This window comes from Macaca fascicularis, chromosome 13 (genome assembly GCF_037993035.2).
Source record: "Macaca fascicularis isolate 582-1 chromosome 13, T2T-MFA8v1.1".
In the NCBI taxonomy this organism is placed as follows: Eukaryota; Metazoa; Chordata; class Mammalia; order Primates; family Cercopithecidae; genus Macaca; species Macaca fascicularis.
This window is the reverse complement of record NC_088387.1, coordinates 112,305,809-112,315,018: the sequence shown is the minus strand read 5'-3', so window position 1 is coordinate 112,315,018 and position 9,210 is coordinate 112,305,809.

The following is a 9,210-nucleotide window of genomic DNA, read 5'->3' as shown; positions in this document are numbered from 1 at the left end:
TGATACATTGTTTGGACAAGGTAGTCAAGATTCAAGATTGCCCAGCAATGCTTCCCTGGAAACTTTTTCTTACCTACCCCTGTCTGCATAGGGTTTTGTCAGAAAACATTTTAAATGGTCCATTTTCAAGGCATGATAAATCTAAGCACTGGCAGCCAGCCTGTGAATGTAACAAACAGCACAGCTCACGCTCCTAGAAGGTCACGATACACGAACAGAATGTAGAAGAGGGGTCAGCCCATAAAAGGGAAGAAACTTCCATTATTGGGAAATTGAAACTTAAGAGGGGGAAGAGGACAGGGTATAACCTTATAAGGGGGATAATGACACTTAGGCAACGTCCAGGAAGATTGTCACCCCACAGTACTCAGCCATGAGGAACTGGGGGAGGGACTTGCATGCTGGGAGATAAATTACCTGCTGTAGCTGCCCCAGGTGTGCCTACCAGCCACCCAATCTGGCAAGACCTCTATTAAAAGTCTCACTTTCGCTATTCTTTGTGCCTGAGTCCGTTTCTTTGGGTCTGGACAGGTGAGCGTGTTTCTCACAGTTTTGCTCAGCAGCCGCAACCACAGCAGGTGGCTCATCGGTGCAAGGTGGGCGAGAGACCCGAACTGGGCCAGAGAAACTTCCTGATGATTTTGGAATTGGGGCTTACAGATTCCAGGCGTCTCCAGGTGGCTTGAGCATAGCACATCAGCTAGGGAGACACTGTGGCTGTGTTTTGTCTTGTGGCCCCGAAGCGGAGGAGGCTGGTTGGGAGAGAGACTCAGCGAGAAGGTGCAGAGAGAAGCAAGAGAAAAGAGAGGCAACTAGAACCCTGCTTCATTCGTTCTTGAAGCCCAGTCACATTTCTGCCCCCTTATTCAGAGAGTCCATATCATGAGAATACAATCCCCTCGGCCTGGGTTGGCATCTATGTTCATTGCAGCTGAGAAGGTCCCAGTGAAGCCAGCCGGCAGATCTGCAGTCTTGGTCTCCAGTTGACAAAGTTCAACAGAGTCAATAGGCTGCAGAAGAATCAAGCCCCAAACTAGGGGGAAGACCACATTTGGAGGGTGACAGTTTTGGTGTGACCTTGGCAAACAGTAGGATGCCTAAGGAAGTCCCCTGGACAGTGAAATCAGGCTCTACACTCAATGGCTGAAAGAATCAGAGACATTTTGGCAGAGGAAGGGAAGAAGATTTGGCAGAAAAACACATTTGTCATATGGGGTGTGGAGAACCAAGGTCAGAACTAGGACAAACAAATGAAAGATGCCTGAATGCAAATTTTGGCAAGCTTTTTCTAGCAGGTATCTGCTAGTGGGCGGGGTTTCCTGGGAAGAGGCAGCCAATGGGCGGGAGTTTTAGCAGAGGCTGGACGACCGCATTGTGGGTAGGTGAACTTCCTGAACAGAGGTGGTTGGACGCATCCTTCCAGCCCATGGTTCTGGGGTTGGCGTGAAGTGGGCATTTTCCCTATCCCCTGTAGACTGAGGAGTGACCCTCTACAGATGTTTCATAAGTCCCAGGAGTAGAACGTTTGGCTTGAACTCCTCCTCCCAAGCAGTCCCTCATTTAGGAAATCATTCGAGGGACTGGGGAGGTCCTGGGCGGTGAAGGACCTCACCCCAATGGAAGCAGCAAAAGAAGCATTCTCTGAGTGAAGGACAGTGCCCACAGTGGCCCGCCAAGAGTACGTGGCCCTCCCTGACTGTCCCTACCTCTGTTGGGAACCTAGAGGGGGCAGGAGGACATATGAGTAAGTGCACCCCCTGAAGAAGGACACGGGGGCTGTTGCCTTGCAGAGGGTCGCATGCTGGGCTTGTCTGGTGAACTGGAATCTCTCAATTCGAAGTCCACAGGCAGACGGGGAAGTAATTTCCTAGAAATTAAGTCTGAACACTCCACAGCCTCTCCTCAAAGAGTGAATATGGGCTGGCAGCTGGGGCGCACGGGGGCCTTGTGTGTGCACGTGTAAGGGTGTGTACTGTTATGTGTGTGCACATCCTCACACACATACACACCCTCACACATGTACATCTACACACATGTACCTGCCTCTACACACCCACATGTGCACACGCTCACACACCTGCCTCTACACACCCACATGTGCACACGCTCACACACCAGTGCACATCAGGGGAAGCTTTCTTCTCTCTTGAGGAAGTCCAGGAAGCTCCTGGCAGGAGAGTTGAGCTGGACCAACCTGAGGCCTGCAGGCCAAGGAGGCTGAGGACTGGGAAATGGTGCAGGGCCCAGCATAGCTGCAGAAATCTGACCCCAGGCTGAGCATGTCAGCACAGTGACCATGAAGCAGCAGCCCAGCAGGTGGGGGCTCCCTCCCCAGCGCAGAAGGTTCGCTATAGGGTGCAGAGCGGCCGGCCAGCCTCAGGCCCACTCCAGTTAGAGCTGAGCTGGCAGCGTCTGTCCTCCACCAGCCCTGCCCCAGTGGCCCAGGCTTGCCGTTTCCTCCTGCTCCTGCAGCAGGGCCCTGACTCATTCATACCTCTCAGGCCTGTCCCCCATCTCCCACTCGGTTCCCAGCACTGCCCACAGTCATTCTTTTAAAGGAGACTTTGCTTGCCTCACTCCCCTCCTTAAAACTCAACAGTGACCCATTCCTCAGCAAAAAAGCAGGCATTTTTCAGCCTAGCATTGCCTAGCGTTTTAGAATAATAACACACTTCTCAAGCCCGATCTGAGTGCTTTTACATACACAATTGACCCTTGAACAATACGGGTCCACTTATGCACAGATTTTTCTCCATCAAAGTTATACCATATGCCCGCCCTTCCTGCCTCCCCTCCCACCTCCTCTACCTCTTCTGCCTCTGCACCCCTGAGACAGCAAGACCAACCCCTCCTCTTCCTCCCCAGCCTACTCAATATGAAGACAACAAAGATGAATGTACTTCCCCTTAATGAAGGGTGAGCATGTTTTCTCTTCCTGATGTTCTTAATAACATTTTCTCCTCTCCAGCTTACTGTATTGTTAGAATATGGTGTGTATAATATATATATACTGTATAAAATATGTATTAATCAACTGTTTATGTTATCAGTAAGGCTTATAGTCAACAGTAGGCTATTAGTAGTTAACTTTGGGGGGAGCCTAAGGTTATATATGTATTTTCTTTTTTTTTTTTTTTTGAGACAGGGTCTCCCTCTGTCACCTAGGCTGTAGTGCAGTAGCATAATCATGGCCCCCTGTAGCCTCAACCTCCCAGGCTCAAGCAATTCTCTCACCTCGACCTCCTGAGAAGCTGGAACTCCAGGCGCAGGCCACCATACCAGAGTGGTTTTATTCTAATGTTTGTAGAGACAGGTCTTCCTGTGTTGCCCAGGCTGGCCTTCAACTCCTGGGCTCAAGTGATCCTCTCACCTTGGCCATCCAAAGTGCTGGGATTACAGGTGTGAGCCACTGCACCGGCCTTTACATGGATATTCAACTCCATGGTGGGGGGGCAGTGTCCCCTAACCCCCCTGTTGTTCAAAGGTCAACCGTATTTGCCTCTTCGTCCTCACAATCACCCCCTTGAAGGAGGCATTATTATGACGATTATCCCCATATTATAAGTGAGGGAAATCAGGCAGGGGGAGGAGCTCATCACTTGCCCACTAGCACAGACAATAGGGGACAGATCCAAGTTCAAACTCAGTCTGACATCTCAGCCCACACCCTTGCAGCTCAAAGTGTGGTCCCTGGACCAGTGCATCAGCATCACCCGAGAGCTTGTTAGAAATGCAGAGGCTCAGGCCCCCAAACCTGCTGAGTCAAGAAGGTCCCTGAGATCTGAGAAGCTCTGCTTGGGCTTCAGAGCCAGGTCCCCTCTCACCCACCTGACTCAGCCCTGTCAGCCCCATGCCTTTGCTTGTGCCGTCCTTCAGCCTGGAGCTCTCTGCCCTGGTGTGGGGACCCTCCAGGCCCCCCACCACATCCACAAGTAGCTCGCGTGCTCCCTCCTCTTCTGACCTCCCTGGTCCATGGCTCCTCCATCCCCTAGGGAAGGATCGGTCCCTCCCACCTTGAGCTCTTGATGTGAGGTCGTGCCTCAGTTATTGTTCTGACATTGCAGAGGGTATTTGTGAGTGAGTTGGACTTGGACGAATTCCCCTTTTTGTGTGTACACATGCATGAGTGCACACATCTCGTGTTCCTCGTGGAACCGGACAGCTGGCCTCTGAACCCCAGTCCCTGTACCTGTCAGCCGGGGCTTCCCTCCTCTTTCCCTCCTCCTTGAATCCAGCTCTGAGGACCTTGATCCTCCATGCCTGGCCTGATCCCTAGTGAAGCCCTTGATCTCAGAACTCAGTGCATCATTCCCCACCAGCCAGGAGGAGCCGGACAGCTTTGCCTGCCTTTTGCCTTTCCCTTCTGATACTTTCCTCCTTGATCTCGAGCCCTGTCGGTAGCAAAGGGCAAGGAGGGGCCTCCCAGCAGAGCAGCTGGTGCCCTTCGCCACGGGTCACACCTCCCTGCCCCAACACCTGGCCTTGGTGGCTAAGGGCGATTGGGAGGGGTTGGCTGGGCAGTGGCAGCCAGCACAGAGGGCCCAATCTGGCCCGAGAGCCAGGTGGGCAGAGTGTTGGAGGGAGCAGGCAGGAGAAGAGCAAAGGCTTGGGAGCTGAATCCTGTCTCCACAGCATCTGCTGCGGCCTCACTCCTCAGCACTTCGGCTCCCTCCTTCTCAGCTGGGGAGAATGAGACAGCCCACGAGGCTGAGGCATTATGAAGATGAGAGGAAGCGCCTCGTGTCAAGAGAACTGAGTATTTAGCCAGTTGCCATTTGATGGACTTCTGGACAGTCAGAACTGGAGTTCATAAGGAATCACTACCAGGCAGGGAAGCTGTGTCCTGCGCAAGGGGGCACGGCCAGCTGTTAACAGAATGAGACGACGCTTCCCCCATCCTGGCGTCCTGCCCGTGGCCCTCTGTGGCTCCCCTTCGTTGATTAGGAAAATGGAATCAGGGTGGCGCCTCGGGAGAAAATGCTGTGGATCCCAGGGTCAAAGCTCATTGTGCCCTTGGTGAGCTGTTTGCCCTGAGAAGAACCCAGCGAAGATGGCTCCTGCGTTGTCTCCCTTGACCACTGCTGGGTCTGGACGTCCCTAGAGAGTGGGCTGAAGCCAGGTCATGTTCCCGTCACTGGAGAAGTGGAAAAAAAGGGGCTGCCATCCCGCCTCTCTGACAAACACAGGGAGGTGCCCCTGCGCCTCTGCCACTCTGCCAGGGATACAGACACTCAGGCAGCACCACAGGCCCCAAGAGGCACAGGCACACCGACAGAAGCAAACCCATACCAGGGACACAGACACCACACACATTTAGTCATTGCTGGCGGTCCCCAGGTCCCAGAGACCCTCACAGAAGCTCAAGGACTCGAATGAGGTGTTGGTATGTTCAACACCCAGGCCCCCCACACACACCTGTGTACGCCCACATGCTGCCACGCTGACCTGTGGGTGGGGGCAGGCACATGAGTGGGCACTGAGCCTTGGCCTGAGCAGGTGCGTGGGTGTCCCCCCACACTCAAATGGGCAGCTGGAAAGCAGGGTCAGGCCTCAGGTGCAGAGCACAGCGGCCATGAGTGGGGGTGGTGGGCGTTGCCATGGAGATGAGAGCCGGAGAGGCAGCACTGCAGGCGAGCTCCGTGTGGGCGGGTGAGCCCGCAGATCCACAGATCAGCTCCGTGTGGGCGGGTGAGCCCGCAGATCCACAGATCTCGGGAGGGACTGGGCAGTGCTGGAGGCTCCGGGACGGGAGGAGGCTCTTGAGGTGGGGGTGGGGCTGAGGGGCTCTGGAATGACGGGAGCAGCTGCTTGTGTTGCAGGCCTGGGTGCGGGGTCATGAACTTGTGGTCTTGGCTGGGAGCAGGGACAGACTATGGGGCCTCTGCCTCCCCCAATCAGTGCCACTCACTCCCACTCCTGTCCCCCACCGGCAACTGTGCCGAGCTCACAGCCAAGGCAAAGCTATCAGGGAGGGCGAGCAGAGGCGGGGAGCTAAGGATCACGGCTGGTTTGGGGAAAACAGCTGAGGAGGGTCTGGGTGATTCTCCCCACCTCCTGGCATCACCTGACCTGCTCTTTCTTTTCCACTGTCCCTCCTTTGCAGTCTAGTGGAATGGGAATCACACAGGATTGGGAGTTAAACAGTAAATCAGGATGCCGGTCCCTGTCGACCACCTCTGGGACGGTGAGCAACCTGCCCAGTGAATGTCAACCTGGGTCTTCACATCTGTAAAATGGGATGAGGAACCCTGATCAACCTACCTCCAGAGCTGCTAAGAAGGTCCAGTGACTCTCAGGAAATTCAACTAGACAGACATGGACAGACGCCTACTATGCACCAGCACGCTGCGGCGCTCCAGGGACGGAGAGGAGCACACTCTCGCAGAGCTCACCAGCGAGTGGGTGGGAGAGGAGTGCGTACAAACAGGACAGCTCGGACAAGCGCCAGGACTCAGCCTGTTGCCGCAGCTCCTGGGAGTGCCTGCTGAGGGCCAAGTACTGGGGTACAAGGAGGCAAGAGTGGCGGCAGAGGAGCCCAGGGACTGCGTGGGAGTCAAATCACAGAAGAGCGGCGGCTTCCCCCAGAGCGGCCTCACGTGCATCCGACTCGTTCATCCTCATAACCCGCCAGGTGGAGCCACTGAATGCTCTCCCCATTTTACACGTGAGAAAGCTGTGATCAGAAAGAATAAACAGCTGTCCCAAGTGCAAATCCCAGGTGTGGAGCTGGGATTTGACCCCCATCTGGCAGGTCCCAGAGTCCCTGCTTTGGGCCACTGAGCTCAGCTGCTTCTCCTGGCCTCACCCTTCCATGTGCCTATGGCCTCTGGGAAGAGTTGCCCGGTGTCAAAGGCCCTCCCCTGCTCCCTGCCCCGACCCTGGCCTGGGCTGCGGTTCCACCAGCCACTCACCCCTCCGCCTGCCCCGTTCCCTTCTCCTTGCCTGCCTTCAATAAGACAGTCCAGGGGCGCGGACAGATAGCACAGTGTCACAGAGCCCGACAGCACTGACATCGGCGTCCTGCGCCACCACTTGCGAGCTGTGGCAAGGCCATGGAGGCTCTCTGAGTGCTGTTCCCGCACTGCAGTCCACACACGGGCAGTGCGGGGCATGAGCCAGGCCCTCAACACCTTCAGTGCTCACGAGGCACTCTGCACCCCCCTGTGCTTCCAGAAGAAGGGGCCATCTGTCCCCTGTTTCCAGGCAGTGGAAGGTGGAGTCTAGCCTGGCAGGACAGGAGGCAGACGCTGGGCCTTGTCTCCAGAGAAACCTGCCTCCTCCCTCACTCGCTGTGTGTCCTGGGGAAAATCACAAGGCCTCTCTGAGTTTTGTTCCTGGGGCCTTCCACCCCAGGGTCCCAGACGGGATCCAGCAGGACCCGAGGGCCATGGGTCTGAGCTGGCAGGATCTGAGCTTGGAGATCTTGCCCCTCTCCAGAGGACCAGCACCTCTCCCAGCTCCTCCAAGTGGCCCCCTGGTAGCCTCCCTGGGCCCTGTGAATGGGAGAGGGGGAAGAAGCAGCTGTCACCTGGGTTGGAGGGGGCACTGGCGGATGGCAGAGGAAGCCTGCCTGGGCTGGTAGTGGGCACCCTACGGCTCCCCTCTCTGGGCCTGGCTCCCCCACCGCTGACAGCCTGGGCTGTGAACAGGCCTGTGGGAGGGCCTGCACGTGGGGATGCCCCCACCTCCCCAGGGAGGATGTGAGGCCGAGGCTGACCCCGGTCTCAGGCACAGCCTTACAGTGGGCAGCTTTGAGAAACCCTGTGAGAAGGGCCAGCTCTGGGCTCAGAGGCCAGGGAGGGTGTGGGAGAAAGAGGCAGTGCCCCCGCACTGGCTGGCATCTCTTGAGGTTTCTGTAGAAATGTTTGCTCTGGCAGGAAAAAAAAATCTGTTGCCATGGTAACCTATGTCTTCTCTCCCCAGCTGAGTCCTCAGAGGGCAAATCGTCTCAGAATTACCAGGGATGCATGGCCGGCTACACTTAGGGGAAGCTTCCCGAACCCAGGCCTCCCTGCAGGGTGAAGGAGCCACATTCGCTCAAACACTGGAGCCTCATTCATTCATTCATTCAACAATCACTGAGACTGTATGCGCCACCCTGTGCTGGCCCTGCGGATGTGGAAATTCATCCAATTCAGTCCCAGAACTCAAGGAGCTCGGAGTCTGGTGGGAAGATGGGTGTGTAAACGTGAATCCACGGAGGTGGTGAGATCTTTGACAGGGGATGGCGGAATGCTGCAGAAGCACAAAGGGAAGGTGGGAGGGCTTCCTGGAGGAGGCCTGCTTTGGCTGGGTCTTTGGGCTGCTCTAGACCCTGGAAGCCCTTAGAGCCCGACCCCCTGCCTGGTGCTGCACCCATTTTACAGAGGAGAGCACTGAGGTCCAGATAGGGTGAATGACTTGCCAGGGTCATAAAAGGAAAGGCAGCTTCGTATCCGACCTGAATAAATAATGTATTCTGGATTTTAATTATTTAAAAAGCTTCCATTTCACTGAGTCTCATCAAAAATAGAAACTCTCTTCCTTTCACTCTAGATTTCTCTTGAAGGTGGCAGGTGGGCGCAGAGGCGGGGCCCGGGCCTCTGAAGTGTCCTGCTTGTGGCAGCGGCTGTGATGCAGAGGCCACGAGCCCCCAGCCTCTGCCGGAGAAATGACAAGTGACCATCATCCTGGAGCCTCCCCCTTGCCTTAGGCCACTCCATACCTGGTCCTCAGATGGGTGGTCAGCGCCCCGCTGTTCCCGCAGGACTTGGGTGGTCCCCCAAGTCCACCAGCCTCTCTTTCCTCCCGGGCACACGGGGGTCATGACAGCACCTCTTGGAGATGTTGAAAGAATCTTGCGTTGGGTGTCTGTGGGGGGAGGGGGTCCCATCTCTGTCCCCAGACCTGACACACCGTAGACCCCCAACCTATGGACATTTCCATCCTTCAAGGACAGGCCTTAGAGAAAGGAAGAAAACCAAATCGCCAAGAGGTGTGAGAAGAAAGGGCTGGGGAGGGAAAGCGAGGACACACCGGCCTACTGTTGGCCATTGGGGTGATCTTGTGGCTTTGAAAATCCAGATCAGTTCCCCAAAACTCAGCCAGTCAGGGGCTCCCGCTCGCCACTGTGCTCTGTAGCATTCCCGCCCCTTGTTCCTCGGTATCTTACCAAGCCCACATCACACAGATCAGCTTCTTTTCCATGGGAAGCAGCCAACGACAGCTCCA